Source organism: Ursus arctos, unplaced genomic scaffold (assembly GCF_023065955.2).
Source record: "Ursus arctos isolate Adak ecotype North America unplaced genomic scaffold, UrsArc2.0 scaffold_21, whole genome shotgun sequence".
NCBI classification, from domain to species: domain Eukaryota; kingdom Metazoa; phylum Chordata; class Mammalia; order Carnivora; family Ursidae; genus Ursus; species Ursus arctos.
The window spans coordinates 10,744,642-10,762,096 of record NW_026622886.1 but is presented as its reverse complement, the minus strand read 5'-3'; the positions used below and the strand labels follow the sequence as shown (position 1 = coordinate 10,762,096).

The 17,455-nt window shown below is 42.1% G+C and overlaps 1 protein-coding gene across 2 annotated transcripts in view; it reads right to left on the bottom strand.

The window, feature by feature from the left end:
- Window positions 1-6,141, bottom strand: part of SLC41A2 (solute carrier family 41 member 2) — a 107,618-nt gene extending 101,477 nt beyond the window's left edge. Inside the window, exon 1 of one of the 2 annotated variants that reach the window (XM_044384473.3) lies at window positions 5,928-6,141. The gene's annotated coding sequence lies outside the window, so the exon portion shown is untranslated. The remainder of the gene's footprint in view (window positions 1-5,927) is intronic. The other variant, XM_026499766.4, reaches the window with a different exon arrangement.
- Window positions 6,142-17,455: the final 11,314 nt, after the last annotated feature.

Here is a 17,455-nt window from a genome sequence, read left to right as displayed (position 1 = left end):
CTTAAAATAGGGCTCTCTGGAACATAAAAATATAAAATTCAGTAAGTATTTTTAAAAAGCCATCCCATATTAGCAAAATTAGATTCTAGCACTCATGTTTAAGCTACATAAAATCTAATTTACAAAACTAATTAGCCAAGTTTCCACATCTCAGAACTATATTATGGAGAAATTTGAATCAGAACTTGAAATCTCTCTACCTTTCATGAATTTTTCATAACTTCTCTTGCCACTTATCGAAACCATACACTTAAAGAATTTTTCCTTCACAGTTGGGTTTCACAATCTAATTCTGTGAAGTCACAGTACTGCGACAGTACAATCATTCTCTGGCAACAAACTGACATCATTAGATTCTTATTTATAAATTTTTTGGGGTATATGGATATTCTGTTTTTACTTCTTATAAGACAAAAATTTATTTTCTGTTGCCTCTCCATTAAGCTCATATGATTGATACATTCTAATCTAATTTATTCTCTTTCTTCCTAGCCATCTTTATAAAACTGTCTTTTGGTGAGTGCTCAGAAAAATGCCTATCCAAACAAAATATAAACGACTGCTGGATTGCCTCTTCTCATGAATAACCAACCTGTCATTGCTCTGTACTCCTTGGGAACAAAACCTCCCAAATCAGAAAGCCTGTTGTTCTTTTTCTTCTCTCGTAAGAGTGCTTTTTGTTCAATTATCTTTTAAATAAATCAATATGGTTCTATCACTAACATGATTTCAACTGAGAAAAGAAGAATTTCTAATAAAACCTTTTCCTTTTTCCAAAAGCAAGTATTATTAGAAATGCCAAGGTCCCTTCTACTATGTAACAGTTCTAAAATTAAGAATGTTTAGACTCTATCAACAAAGATTTGCTTAATCCCTACTGGGTACCAAGCACTAAGCTAAATACCAGAGGTTCAACATGAGTAAGACAGAAGCAAGATCTACTCTTACAGACGGTTCCGTCAGCGCAAAGGCACTTAGGCAGACTATAAATCTTTATGAGATAGGAGGTTCCAGTACCAAAAATAGTGGAAGTATTCTTTAGAAAAAATAGATTAGAACCAACTTTGGAATACCTGCAACACAGGGCCAAGGAATTTGTAGTTTATCTTCAAATAGAGAAAGACTGGGCACCCAAAGGGATCTTTAGAAAATATTAATCTGATCAGGCCCTTATTGAAACTTGCAGTAGCTTCTCATTTCCTCTAAGATAAATGCAAATTCTTTAATAAGGCTAACTAAATCCTTCATCAGCATCATTGCCACCCACCTAAGACCTCTGGCTGTTGTCACACCGGGCTTTTTTCCTCTGTTTATTACAGATTTTTGAACTTTACATATCACAATCTAGTAACTATGTGTGACATGCTCTTTTATTTGATTTCTTTTTAAAACATACAGGTCACAATCCACTCAACTGAATTTACAATCTACTCGTGAGTGCCTAGGTGCCTGCAGTTTGAATACTATTTTAGTATACCAGCCTCTCTCACTTCTTGGCCTTTCCATATGTTCTTTTTTCCTAAAACTCTTGCTCATCCTCACTCTTCCCTTTTACCTGGCTACTTCCTATTCTACTTTGTGACCTTAGCTTTTTTTGTTTTTTTGTTTTGTCTTGTTTTAAGATTTTATTTATTTATTTGTCAGAGAGAGAAAGAGCACAAGCAGAGAGAGCAGCAGGCAGAGGGGGAAGCAGGCTCCCTGCCAAGCAAGGAGCCTGATGTGGGACTTGACCTGAGGGACCAGGACCGTGGGATCCTGACCTGAGCCAAAGGCAGACACTTAACCGACTGAACCACCCTGTGACCTTAGCTCTTAACCATTACTTCCCTCGACCCTCCCAGATGAGCTCCCCCTCCTCTGTGGTCCTAAAGCACCCCAAACTTTCTATTATTATACTTCATTGTGATTGTTCTTGCACTGGCTGTCCTTGTGGGCTGCAAACTCCATGAAAGCAAGGACCCATTCTCATTCACTGCTGAATCCCAAGGGCCTAGACTAGTGCCTATTATGTATTAGACACTCAGGAAAATATTTGAGGAGTAAAAAAGTTAGGATATAGACTGAATAATCTATATATTAAACCACACAATGAAAGGATTATCCACTTAAAAATTGTTCAGAGTTTTAGCTACTTCCAAGGAAAACAAATTCTCAGTTACTCTTTTGTAAATTATTAAGTTCCTAGGCTAGCCTACAAAACACACACTACACGCTTAACTGATAAGAGGACTCTGCTTGTTTCCCTCTCTACAAAGACAACAGGACTTTCACTCCCTTAAGTAGGAGAAAACCGGATTAAAGAGACACTTTTCTTTCTCTTTATCCCATCAGCAGCAATTCCTGGAGAAAGTGACTGGCCTAAGGGTTAAGACAGGGATAAAGGTCAATATTCCACACAGGCCCCACCCCCGAACCCTCACTGGCTCTCTCCCACTTGGATGCCTTCAAGGAAAGTTTTCCTTTCCATTCCAACTCCTAGGAAGACAACTTCCTGATTCAGAACTTTACCTCCCTTCAGGGGAGACCTGACCTGCAGCTTTTTAAGCACTACAGTTTCCTCTGGGTAGGTAAATTAAGAAGGAACAGAGTAAGCACAGATCTAAACTAAATTCTCCAATTCATCTTTACCAGAAATCACAATGAAACTATATTTTAACAGTATTTTAATCGTCATCTGGTTTCTTGACTCTGATCTCAATTTGAGCAGAATCTGGAGATAGAGGGGGTATAATTAGCACACTGAAAAGCTTACACGTGAACGATAGTTATTGCAGTCTGGTTCTGGGTCCTAGGAGAAGAGTAGAAGGGAGACACAAGGTGGGGAAAAGGGGAAGAGGAATGGAATGAAGAAGGTTCTTCCACCTTTCCCTATTTAGAATTTCTCTTGGGCAAAAATGTCTAAATAAATTGAATTTATCTTAATATCTTACAACCTTCCCTTCCAAATTCTCATTCTTGCTTTTCTTTTCTCGTCTTCCAGACCCTTCAGGCTATCCAAAAATCTCCATTTTCAACACCCACACTTTTGGAAATACTGCAAGTTTTGTCAAACCTCCAAAATGTTACATTATCCCATATTACTTACCTCTCCTATCCTTCCTCAAATCAAAATTCCCATCTCCTCAGTGTAGCTGATCAGGGGGAAAGCAATCTGATGAAATCCATTCACATTACTATACAATAACTGACTGACAGCCCTAGCCTTTGAACCCTACTGGAGATACATATGTTTTATTATTTTTTATATATATTTTAAAACACACACACACACATTACTCTTAAGCTATAGAAATGTAACTACAGTAATCTCAGAGAGAAGATGAGAGGTGCCTAGAAGTTCACCATAAAGGAGGCAGGTCTGCTCTGACCACCATTTCCCAGGGATCATGTCCCCAAAATTGTTCCCATTTTACACTGCCCTCGACTTCCAGTCCTCAATAAGTCCAAGAAACTCCAGGGTGTGAAGAAGGCCAACTTGGAAAACACTCGTAGCTATGGAACACTTTTATATCCACTGGGTGAGTCAGTAACAATCACTATTAGGATGGATAGGTTATTATTTTCAAAATGTTGATAATCATTCCATTAGCTAAAAGAAAAACCCACTCAGGTTATATACTGAAATTATTCATTCTACTAAGAAAGTCAATAAGGCATAAAAGAGTTAAATAACATTTCCATTGTTTTATAATTTAGTAGTTGAAAAGCAGGATTGGACTGATCTTCACACTTTTAATCGGTTGCTTATCCATTAATTCCACTGGAAATCTTTAATTTTATTTTCTATAACATTTGTGAAATTTGGAAGTATATTTTTGGACAGTGACATTAGAGGAATAGGAAAATGAGCTTGAACTCCTGAGAGGCAGGTGTCATGTCTTTTTCGGTAGTTTTTGCTATGAAAGAGCTAGGGCTAAGGCTGAATTTGTGTGTACTCAGAAATTAACCACGAAATAAGCATAGCTGCATTCATTCAGCTGTAAGTGGCTCTTAACTTCAGCGCCATCAAAAATATTTATTTGCCACCCACAGATGAGTCTAACTGTAATAAAAGACTACAAAAATTTAGGAAAACAAGATCTTCCACTTTGCCTGAGAAGTTAAGCAAATGAAATTTTAACTGAATAATTGATGTTTGCCATTTTTTAGTAGTTTGTTTAGCCAGCCATCAAAATAAATTATTTGTAATTAAAGTGATAACTGGGACTTTTTTCAAACCAAGCAACGAATATATGAAAACACCAACTGTGTGTGGTCTCTCTTGAATCTGGTCATAGCATACTTTTTGTGGCTTTTCTCAAGATATCAGAAAGGGAAAGAGGAGGTAAAATGCCCAAGAATTGACAGGTAGGGTACTCTGAAAAACATTAATGGCCCTCACTCAGCTTTCCCCAAGTAGAAGCATTATGTTGCTTGCTATCAGGCTGGTTGGCTTTTTTTTAGTAATAGCCCCCAAACCCAAATTCTTTTCCATAAATGAACAACATAATACAACGATTAAAAAACAAATACCCAACATGTAAGGGAAAAAAGGGCAAATAGTCCAATTAAAATATGTGCAAAGGATCTGAACAGACATTTCTCCAAAGAAGCTATACAAATAGCCAATAAGCACATAAAAAGATGCTCAACATGGTTAGTCCTTAGGTAAATGCAAATCAATACCACTTCACACCCACTAGAATGGCTATAACCAAAACTAGCCAATAGAGGATCACAAGTGTTGGTGACTATGTGGAGAAACTGGAACCCTCATACAGTGTTTGGCCGCAATGTACAAGGATGCTGGTACTATGCAAAAGTTCGGCAGTTTCACAAAAAGTTAAACACACAGACATCCAAGAGAAATGAAAGCATATGCCCACATAAAAACTTGTACACAATCTTCATGGCGCCATTATTCATCAGGGCCAAAAAAGTGGAAACATCCTGCATGTCCATCAGGTGATGAATGGATAAACAATATGTGATATTATGGTACCCCAATACAATGGAGTATTATCCAGCCATAAAAAAGAATAAAGTACTGATACACCCTACAACATGGATGAACCCTGAAAACATTTTGGTATGTGAAGCCAGACACAAAAAGCCACATATTGTAGGATTCCTTTTATATGACATTTCCAAAGTAGGCAAATCCATAGAGAAAGAAAGTAGATTAGCGGTTGCCAGAGGGTGGGGTAAGGGAGAAACGAGAACCACTGCTAATGGGTACGGGGTTTCATTGTGAGGTGCTGAAAATGTTCAGGATAGTGGCGACAGCTGCAAAACTTTGTGACTGTAGTAAAAGCCACACTTTAAAAGGATGAATTTTATGGTATGTGCAGTATATCTCAATTAAAAAAAAAAAACCACCACCAAGTGTTCATTTCCAGAAAGATGACACACGTGTAATAGACTTGTAAAGGTAATATACATAATTACAGACGAAAACGTAATCTCTTAACGTAGATGAACGTTTGGAGTTTTTTTTCATTGAGATACATTTCACTGACATAAAGAAAAGAATGAAAGAAGGCGGTGACACGGAGCAACCGCCGAGCCCCAAAGCGGTGGGGCTGGGGTGTGCCCGAGCCCGCCTGGCGGCGTCTCCATCCGAGCTCACCTTCCACCCGTCATTCAGCCACCCTCCCGGAGCTGGGCCCAGAGTTCGGGGCCCGGGGCCGCCCACCCGCAGCTGCCCGGCTCGGCGGCCGGCACCCAGGGCCGCCTGCTGTCCTGCTCGAGGCGGGGTAGGCGCGGGAGCCCCGCGGGGAGGGGGCGCGGCGGCTCGGGAGGAACGCGCGGCCGCTCCCCACAGCCCCGGCCCTCCCGCTCCGCAGCCGCAGGGTCCCAGCCCGGGCCCGCCCCACCTCCTTCCAGCACCTGGGATGCGCCCGAAGCCGGCGCCGCGGCCAAAGCCCAGACTTCCCCTCCATTATCACCTGTCCCGGAGCGCGGCCGCGCCGGCCGGTGTGATGAGAGGGGACCCCGCCTCCTCAGACGCGACCTAGGCACCTGGGGCGGGGGATGGAAAGAGCATTCACCTAGTCTCCCCGCGGCGGCGGCGGCTGCCCCGGGCCGCGGTTCCTTCCTGCTCGCTCGCCTCCTCGCGCCCTCCCGGCCCCGCGCTGACAGCCCGAGAGCCGGCGCCCGCGGCCCGCTCGCTCCCCGCCCCCGCGCGGCCGCCCCGCGCACGCGCAGCCGCGCCGCCGCCCGAGGGGAAGCGAGCGCCTGGTGATGTGGCCGCGGGGGCGGCGACCTGGAGCGCGAGCACCGCCCCTCCCCGACCCCCGGCCGCACCCTGAAAGCCGCGGGCCGGGTGGGGGAACGGGATGGAGGAGAGGACGGGGAGTCTCCAGGGAACTCTACCCGGGAAAGAGGGGCTGTGGCCTTTCGGCAGCCCCTCCATCCCTGCAGACCCACGCCCATCCACATCGCCAGCTGTTCCTAGGTCCGAACCCCCAAATCTATGACTCATGATTTCTGTGCTCAGACCAGGGGCCTCCTGGTGGTTGGGTTCGTGTTTCCTTCTCGCAGGCTGGAACGAAAACCAAGGCGTCTGTAACTCTGTGCCTGCCTTTCCGCAGAGCAGCGCTGAAGGAGCCGTGCCTGGCTGAGGTCGGAGGGAGAAGGGGGTGGACCAGTAAGGGGATGGGACTGTGGGCCTCTCCCAGCACCTTCCCAGTGGGAGAGAGGGGTAGAAGCAAAGTGCATGGGCGCAGTAGACATGGCTGGGATGCCAAGACTTTTCAAGTTCGCCACAATCTAGGTCAAAGTGACCCAAGTTTGCAGCGTAAAACTCTTACCCAACTGTTGAGCACCTTTTGTATGACTCAGGTAATGCCCTATGCCTGGGGGATATGCCAGTGACCAAAACAAAGGTTTCAGTCCTCAGGCACTGACTCGGAAAAGACTGCCATTTTAAAAATCACACCGCTAGTGGCACTCTTTTCCTCAGAGCAAAGTTTCCACCAACTCTCTCACAGCAGGGATTTAGTACCCGCTTTTCAGGTGCTAAGGGACACCAGAGCATACATTTATCCAGTTTTTTCTTGTTTCTGTGCTTTGCAGTCAGATTGAGTTTTGACCTTAACCTTCTGGGTGACGTGTGTTTCTGTATCAGTCTTGACCATCTGCAGTGATGTTTTTTTAATGGTAAATGCAGGTGTTCTTCACAACCTAAACACCATTGGGAATGAAAGGATAATTGCAAAGAGTATGGAAAAACAGTGTTTTGACTGTATTTCCAAGTGGGTTGTGTTCTTACTGTTTTGAATCACTATCACTGGAAGGTAAATAGCTGTTCTTAAAAGTCTGCCAGAAGTAAAATTCCAGCCAGATAAGTGTTCCTCCCCCTGGGTCACGCAGTCTTTCAAGGCTTCTGCACAAAGTTTGACTCAGAGAAACCACCCTCTCCCAGTTTTGAAAATCTACCACCATTTTTTTCTGATTGATTCTGAGCCGGTGGTTTCGGCAGCCCTAAATTTCATTAGTTGGTGTGTGGTGGGCAACCCTCCACTTATGGGGTGCTCTCATTCTGTATGCCACAATATAGTGTGTATTTTTTAGAAATTTTAAGCTTTAAGTTGGAATCCAAATTCAAATTAAATTTCAACTCTGAAAATAGCTCAAGGTAGAATTGGGTCAAGAGACACCCCTTTCAGAAAAATGAGACCCTAATGTGTGCGGGCAGCAGTGATCACATTACTACTTCCTCTTCTGCCTGACAGCTGGCAACTTAAAATGGGAAGCAAGTGGCTTAGAATTGAAGGTCTGTATTAATCACTGCTGTGATGATTGCTAGAAGAAAGCCTGGGAGTTATGAGAGTGTGTAACAAAGGGACCTGTCTATTCGCTCTAGGGGTAAAAAAGATCTCTTTGAGGAAGTGACATTTAATCTGAGCCTAGAAGAATAAGGAATAGTAGGTCTGACAACAAAGGGAAGGGGGTGGGGTGGGAGTGCGCTTGTTGCTGTGGAAACTGCAGGTTTGAAGGCTCTTGGGTAGGAAGGGACTCCACCTGTGGCTGGAATGAGGTGGCTAGTGCTGAAGGAGACATGGGTACTTGGCTTGAGGACCATGTGGAAAGCTTTGGACTTAATCCTAAAAACAAAAGGAAACCACTGAAGAGTTGGAGAGGATCCGTCTGCAAGGATCCAATTTGTATTAAAGACATTTCTGGTTGCAGTGAGGAAGGGAGCGGCAGAGGGTGTTTGAAGACCGGTCTGCAGGCAATGGAGAGTGGAAGATGGTGGATCAAGGAAATCGATCAGAATTAGATCTGTAAGCACCTGATCATTGACTGCCTGGGAAAGGTGAGGGAAAGAAAAGTGTCCAAAAGTGACTCCCAGGTTTCTGGCATGAGCTCATCCCATTCCCTGAGATGGGGAACCTGGAGGAGGAGGTCTCAAGGGGAGAATTTGAGTTGCTTTAGATACACTGGGTTCGATGTCTCTGTGAGACATCCCAGTGAAGATGCTGAGTATGTATTTGCAAAATAAATCTGGAACTCAAAGTAGAGATCTGGACTGAAGATGAAATCAAACCTAAATTTTTAGAGCAAGGACTATGACTTACTTGTAAGAATTTAACCTTTAAACTTTAGAAAAAATGAGCAGTGAGCAGAAGCAGAGGGTACCTGATACTATATGTGAGACACCCCACAGACAATATTTTTATTTAATCCTTTACACCCTGTGTGGATGGTATTATAATCCCATTTTTCATATAAGGAAACTAAGGGTTAAATTCTTGGTCAAACTTACTTAAATTCCCAATTAAATAAGACCGATTGAATAAGAATCTCTGTGGGTAATTCTTCTTTTTTTTGTTTTAAAGATTTTATTTATTTATTTGACAGAGAGAGGGAGACAGCCAGTGAGAGAGGGAACACAAGCAGGGGGAGTGGGAGAGGAAGAAGCAGGCTCCCAGCGGAGCAGGGAGTCCGATGTGGGACTCTATCTCAGGACCCCAGGATCACGCCCTAGGCCAAAGGCAGACGCTTAAGGACTGAGCCACCCAGGAGCCCCCTCTGTGGGTAATTCTGATGATCACTGAGGTTTAGAAACTTAAAAGTACAAACTGCTTAAAAGTAGTCATACAAACCATATAAATACTCATTTTAAACAATGATAAAAGAAACCATGCTTCCAAGAACATGCAGCCCATGCAGCAAATGTGTGTGGATACATGTCCCTGTTTCTTTCACCTCCATTATCAGTCCCCTCCCTGGGAAACTCTGGAATGTTCATTTGTTCATTCATGCAGTAAGTAGTTACATGGACCTACTACTGTGTACCGAATAACAATAGTCATTCATTTATTTACAAATACTTATTGAGCACTTATTAAACACCATGCTCTTTCATGCTCTGGGAATATAGCAGTGAACACAATAAACAGATGCCTGACTTACAGAGTTTACATTTAGGTGGGGAAAGACAGACATGTATATGTATACGAATAAAGATATCTATATACAGGTATATATGTAGATAGATGTATATATCCCATATGGCGATAACTACTATGCATATAAATGAAACAGGAAAAAGAGTTGGAGAGTTCAGGTTATAGACAGGAGGGGAGACAGTCTTATACAGGGAAATCTACAGTGGTCTTGCTGGTTTGAGCAGAAAGGAGTGAGGGATCAATTATGCTATCTGCAGGAGGTACAGCAAGCACAAAGGTCCTGAGGCAGAAGTGTGTATGAGGTGTTCAAGAAACAGCAAGGAGTCCCGTGTGGCTGGAATGAGAAGTAGCTGGAGGCAGGCCACGAGGCTTGTAGGCCTTTGTAAGACCTTTGGCTTTCACTCTGAGTGAGGCAGGAACCACTGAAAGGGTCTAGGCAGAGAAATGGCCCACTGTGACCTGGGTTTCGATGGTATGACTATGGAGAGCTGAGTGAGGAGGCAAGGGTGGAAGCAGGAAGACCAGTAAGGATGCTGTTTCAATAATCCAGGTGAGAGGGGGACGCCTGGGCGGCTCAGTCAGTTAAGGGTCTACCTTAGGCTCAGGTCTTGATCCCAGGGGTCCTGAGATTGAGTCCTGCATTGGGCTCCTTGCGCAGTGGGGAGCCTGCTTCTCCCTCTGCCTGCCACTCCCCCTGCTTGTGCTCTTGCTCTCTCTCTGACAAATAAATAAATAAAATCTTTAAAAAAAAAAAAAAAATCCAGGATGAGAGTGATGGTGGCCCAGGCCAGGGCGGTCATAGAGGAAGTGGTAAGTATATGCTGCACTCTGGATCATTTGAGAGGAGGGCTGACAGGCAGGGTTTACTAATGGAATGAATGAGGGCTAAGAGAAAAAGAGAAAGAGAAAGGCAGTTAAGGATGCCTCCAAAGGTTTTGGCTCAAGCAGTCAGAAGACTGGAGTTGCCATTTGCCGAAATGGTTGATGATGAGAAGAGTCAGGAGCTGGTATGCGAACCTCTGTGAGGATCTACTGTTCTAAGCGCCCGGTCTGGATGAACGCCTTCAGTGCTCGCAACAACTCTCTAAGGCACGTCCTGTTCTGCCTGTGTTATAGATGAGGGACTGAGGTATTGCTCTACCGCAGACTTCAGAATCCACCGCTGTGGACGCTAGAGGTTACCACGGCGTCGTCTGTCAGGGAAGGCCGACAACTATGCGAACGATGACCACGAAATCTAGAGCTACGACAGGGAAAGTCTGAGGAGGCTGTAGCTGTACAAAGCAGAAGCATCTTCCAAAGTTTAGAGGTCAGGGAGAAACAGGGAAGACTTATAAGAGGAAGTGATTTTAAGCTGCAGTCTAAAGGTTCCCTAGCCACTAACCGAAATTTTAGGAGGTGGGGTAGGAAACGAAGGAGAGAGTATTCCAGGTAGAGGTTCGTCCTAGGTGCTTTTACAAAAAAGGTGGGGAGGGGATTTTAAGGAATTGAAAGAAGTTCAGTCTGATGTTTATATTTCCTTTAGAGCACCTTGTTGAGTGGTGCCTGTTGAGAGTTTCTCTCCACAAACATGGTGATGTCTCAAGGGTTCCCTGTCCCTGGTGTCTTTAGAATGTACCCCTGAGGGAGCAGAGGTCTGCTGTCCTTGACTACTCATGAAGTTCTTGTTGTTCCTCAACTGTGGGCTTTGAACTTCCTGTTCTCATTAAGGAGGACACTCCAGTCTCCCGTACACCTTCCTGGGTCCACACCCACTAGGTGGACTTAAGGGTCTCTCTGCTTCCATGACACCCAGTGATGAGCATGATGATAAAACTTAAAAGATAAGTTATGGACAGAAACTGTTTACTTATTTGTCCATGTTCCTACTAGATTGTCAGCACAGCCTCTATAACTCAGGCTAGCACACTGTTGTCAGCCTGAATGGATACTCAATTATTTTGTTCCTGAAATGAGTGAATGGATACATTTTGATTTGCCATCCTTTACTTTTAGTGCTACTGGCTTTTTGGTTTTCCATTCTGGTTCCACTCTCAACAGAATTATTAATTTATTTTAAAATTTTCGTTCTATATTGCATTGTTCTAGCTTCTTTAACCTGACCTTGATGGATTTTTGCTAGCAGACAGGCTTTTGCAATACTGGGATGCTGAGGGCCGAGCTCTTTTTCAGGGACATCTGTACATTGACTACTCTTCTAGGGATGAAGATTTGGCCTTGCTGATACTGTCTGGTTTAAGAACCAAGCAAAACTCAGTATTTGTAACCATTTTCTTGAATGGATGCTCATATACCCACACCCCCCAAAAAGAGTGTAGAAAATTGCTCATAGTCTAGTTTCTGAGGATCATATCTGTGAGTCAGGATTTCCAATCGAGAGACAATGGCCCTGGTGGGATGGAGCCCAAAGATGTCATAAGAGTAACTAGAATCAGATTGTTGACAACTTTGATGACATGAACCTCTCTGAGTCCCTTCTCTGTGGCATCTACATAAATGGTTTTGAGAAGCCTTCTTCCATCCAGCAGTGAGCCAGGCTTCCTTGTATCAGGGGTAATTATGTGATTACCCAAGCCCAGTCTAGGACTGGGAAAACAGTCACTTTCACCATATGGACTCTGCAGCAGATTGAATTGGATCTAAAGGCTATGCAAGACGTGGTCCTGACACCCACTAGAGAGTTGGCTCAGCAGATACAGAAGGAATCCTACATTAGGAGATTACATGGCCTCTACAGTGACAGAACCTAAAAGCTAGAGCACATCTGTAGCAATTAGCACACCTAACATCTAGATCTCGCTCTCTAAATACCATTCTCAACATTAAAAGGAACCAGTGCTCCTTGGAGAAAAGACTAATTCCAGGACTGGGGCAGGAAAAGTACAAAAGGAACCTGAAATGATTGGACCAGAAACTAAGGCAGTACTCAAAGAATGATGGTAACATCTAAAAAGGATAGGTTTGCAGACTGAAAGGTCTCTCACTGGGGACAATTTTAGTATCAAAATAAGTGATACAGTAATGGATTAAAACCCATTAAACAGAATAAAAATCCATGAGTCAAAACTACATAAATAAGAAGACGGGAGAAGAGAAAGCTCTTTCTCAAAGTACAATATCAACTAATACATAGGATACGAATGAAAGAAGTAGAAAAGGAGTGAAAGTTTAATGAGACAGTATGTTTACATATCTCCCCACAAATACTAGTTAACTGAAAAGGCACAACTAGTAATTTTACAGTGAGGAAGTTTAACAGACACCACCTTCGCCAAGTGATCGAAGTTAAGGTTACCAGTAGTGAGACAAATTCACATCATGTGCTCCACATATCACTGAGCAGGACCTAATATCACTTCTTGGCAAAAATATACAATCCGAGTCTAATCGTGGGGAAACAGAAGGTAGACCCAAATTGAGAGCCATTCTACAAAATCTCTGGTCTACCTTCTTCAAAGATGTCAAAGTAATGAAAGACAAAAAATGACGAGAGAAACAGTCACAGATTGATTTGACAGGACTGAATGCAGTGCATGATCCTGTTTGAGACCCTGGACCGGAAGGAAAAATTATAAAGGACATTATTGAGACAGTTAAAATTTGAATACAAATAGTAGATTACATAATAGTGCAATATTCATGTCAAATTTTCTGATTTTGTTCATTGCCCTCTGGTTATGTCAAAAAATATTCTTGTACTTAGGATGTCTGTGCCAAAGTATTGAGGGATAAACAGACACAAAGGCTGCAATTTGCTCTCAAATTATTAAAAAAAATTGTGTGGGTGTGTGGGTGGGGAGAGAGAAAAGACTAAGATAAAGCAAAAAGAAAATGGGGCAAAATGTATCCATTTTTGAATCTGGGTAAAAGGTATATAGGAGTTATACTACTGTTGCCACTTGTCCATAAATCCAAAATTCTATCAAAATAAAAAGTGACAAAAGATGGAGATGGGGGGACAGGGATCTAGGAATCTACTTGGTAGCATCCCACCAGTGCAGAGGGAAAAGCCATCCAAAAATATGCTGGGTCTGCTTTGATTCCCTGTAGTCACCTCTCCTGTATTCCTTACGAAGGAAATAAAGGACTTACAGCCAGTGCGTAGGTGGTCAGTTTGGCAGCTTCAAAGGAAGACAGCTTTGTGAACTTGAAAGTATTCATTTTAAATTAATAGAGACTTCTCTGTTCCAAATAACAGTTTGGAGCCCTGTAACAGTTTGTAATCAGAACGGTAAACTTGCAAAACGTTCTTAACATGAGGTAGATAAAAGAGGTAGTGTAGGATGAGAAAAGGGGAACAGGGCAAACTGTACACAGTTTACCAATGTGAAAAAAAAAAAGTTTTCCTTCAAGTCCTCTCCCATGATTTAACTCTTGTCTGTTTGTAGTCCCTCTTCTGATTGTATCTACCAGATTGTATGCCTATTATCCCGTGAAATAGTATAATTAGAATGCTTAGTTACTGACCTCATTATGTATAGATCTATTTTTTTAAAGATTTCATTCATTTATTTATTTGAGAGAGAGAGATCACAAGCAGCGGGGAGGGGTAGAGGGAGAAGCAGGCTCCCTGCTGAGCAGGGAGCCTGACGTAGGACTGGATCCGAGGACCCTGGGATCATGACCTGAGCTAAAGGCAGACGCTTAACTGACTGAGCCACCCAGGTGCCCTGTATAATCTTTTAAATACTTTTAGGGAAATGCCAGCAACCTAGTCTTGGACACACCATTTTGCTAGAGCAAGATCCTGCTTTTGTTAGTGCAAGATCCGTGTTTCCAAGATCCTAGAAACATGATCCAGCAGAATTAAGAGTTAAAGAATTAAAAGAATTTAATTATGAAAATAACTTAAAACTGGTTAAGATGTAAAAACACTTTTCACCAAAAACTAATGAAATATGTAAAATGAAATGGCTCCCCACCCCCACCTGTATGCACATTTTCACCCTTTATTAAAATACTATGATATTCCTCCTGATTTATTGATATTTAACAGAATTTAGCACAGGTCTTATTTATGCCATGCCATTTATGGATGGAATTTTGAAGGAGAAATGATGCCTTGTACTATATACAAAATTCAACCCCTAAAAATTAATTTAAAAATTCCAGCAGATGAGGCAGAGAATTAAGTTAACTCCAGTTTAAGATAGCTACTCTTCAGAATACTAGTCTCCTGGAAATAAAATTGTGCTCTCCCTTTACTCCCAACCCCCGAGTAAAAATTTTACGCTGCTAGAAAATAAAGCATTTCTTTGACACATTTAATTGTATCCATAGGATTAAAATAGATTAAGAGCCTAACCAAAGTAAATTATTTGCAATATAATTACACCATAATTTTCAGCATTAAACGTATATGCCTCTAGAGATAAAATAGTTTTGATTTACCAAACTGGGTAATTAAATTAAGTAGGTAATTGTTCCTGAGGACCTGGGAACCAGATAATAGCAATTTGAAAAGTTACCAGCAAAAATGATCAGTTTGGTTAGTCTGCTGAAGTTAAAAAGTAAGCCTGAAAGAATAAAAATTACCTTTTAGAAAAACCTCAAAATAATATATCCCAAGTATTATTGACTATAGTAGACAGCGTAGGTGTCCCCCTAATTTTCTTGACTGCCTCTCCCTACCACAGAAGCTCTGTCATCTGGATGATATTCACCTCCCCCTACCCACCCCCTCCAGCTAGAGTCGTGGCCCTGACTGGCCTAAACCAATCAGGGTAATCCCATTCTCCTTGTTTCAGCTAGTCCAAAAGTGGGCCCATGACCCAAATCGGTTAGCTTTATTTACATTTTAACTTTTGGTTGGCAATCTTATTTCCAATTTCTTGGAGAAGTTATGTTGTAACACCCAATCAGCAATAGGGTACTGCATTATAACAACCATAACATACATGGAAGTCAACCAGAGTTTCTTACATTTCTATTTATATTTATATGCCTTCTCACTTAAAAAAAAAAAAAGATTTTATTTATTTATTTGATAGAGAGAGAGACAGCCAGCGAAGAGAGGGAACACAAGCAGGGGGAGTGGGAGAGGAAGAAGCAGGTTCCTGGTGGAGCAAGGAGCCCAATGCCGGGCTCAATCCCAGAACACCGGGATCACGCCCTGAGCCGAAGGCAGCCGCTTAACGACTGAGCCACGCAGGCGCCCCTTCACCTTCTTTTCATATTGTTTTCCTGTTGAATAAGGCAGATATTTATCCTGCAGGATTTCCCACATTCTAGATTTGGCTGATCGCTTCCTTGAGTGGTTTTACTTATTCTAGTCCTCGTATATCCCGTAAAACGGTAGTTAGAACTGGGGACTTGATTTAGGAAAAGGTTTCTTCCTTTTTCTTTTCTTTCTTCCTTTCTTTTTTCCCTTTTTGTTTTGTTTTGTTTACAAGAAAACTTACTCGGTGGCACTGTGCACTTCCTAATGCAATAATTTGGAGGCACACAAAATCTGGTTGGTCATACTTTCAGAGATGTCAGAATGACTGGCAGAGCCAGACTTTGCCAGCTTTGCCTAGTGGGAATCTCAGATTCCAGATTCTTTTTGTTGCCATGACCCCAATTGTCTCAGAGCTTCCTTGCTTTCTGGCACTGCAGATATCCCAGGTGTATACTCCCTGACCCAGACTTGACATCAGCCATTTGTATGAGAAGCTCTGTTCCTTTAAGTGAGGAAAGGTATTTAGCAGGCACGACCCAGCTCAGGGATGCTTGTTACAGTGGCTTGTTATTATTTCCAGACCTTCCAGTGGACCAAGCTCAAGGATAAGTGGTTTTTCAGAAACAGAAAAAGAAGTCATGAATTTATACAGATATTACAAAGTTAAATTTAAAATTACAGGAGGATTTTACTTTTATTTCTCTTCTTGGAACAAAAAAATCTGAGCTGCGAATGATATTAATATAATTACTTATTTGCTTTATCCAAGAATATGCTTATAGCAGTTTCAAAATAACCATACTGATAGTGTTACTAAAAATTAAGAGGATTGGATACATTTTAAAATTTCTATGTGGGTGTGTAGTCATTGTCATTGCCATTACATATCTCACTAAGGCTGTACTGTCCAAATATTGTGTTTTAAAGTCACCTAAAATAGTTCTTTTCTGTGTTGTGCTGCTGTAAACTTGATGTATAGTTAAGTTCAGTTATTTCAGTTTGTTTTCAATTTGGGGGCAGGGGATTTTCTTTCCCTTGGTCTTTTTGTTTTTAAGTAGGCAAGATATTTACATGATTCCAAAGCCAAACTATAAAACCCAGTATATTCTGTGAAGTCTAATGTCCTTTTCTGTTCCTTCCTTTCCCTTCCAGGTAACTATTTTATTCAGTTTTGGCTTATCCTCCATTGGCTCGTTTGGAAAATAGAAGCACATGGGCACGAACATGTGTGTGTATGTTACACGTACATAGGTATTTTCCTCTCTTTATCACATAAAAGGCAGCATACCATAAACGCTGTTTTGCAAACTACTTTATTCACTTACCAACATATCCAGGAGATCACTCCATACCAGGATATACCGATTTTCCTCATTCCTTTTCACACTGCATGGTACTCTATTGTGTGTTTATTCAATAAGATCCCTACTGAGGGACATCTGGGTTATTTTAGTTTTTCATTATTACAAATAGTATATCCACAGGGGCAGCTGGGTGGCTCCGTTGGTTAAGCATCCCACTCTTGGTTTTGGCTCGGGTCATGATCTGAGGATCCTGAGAGCAAGCTCCTAGTCAGGCTCCCCATTCAGCAGGGAGTCTGCTTCCCCTCTCTCTTTCCCTCTGCCCCTACACCCCACCTTGCCAGCTCATGCACTGTCTCTCTAATATACATCAATCATTTTTTTAATAAAAGAGTAAATGTATAGGTAATTTTATCTGATAATGCCAATTCCTTTCCATAGCAACAGAACCATTTTGCATTCCCAACATTAATGTAGGACAGTGCTTGGTTCCCCACAACTTTGCCAATAGGTACGTTGTTAATTTCTTATTAGTACCAGTTTGGTAGATGAGATCTAGTTCCTCGGTGTCATTTTTTTTTTTTTGCCTGCATTTTTTT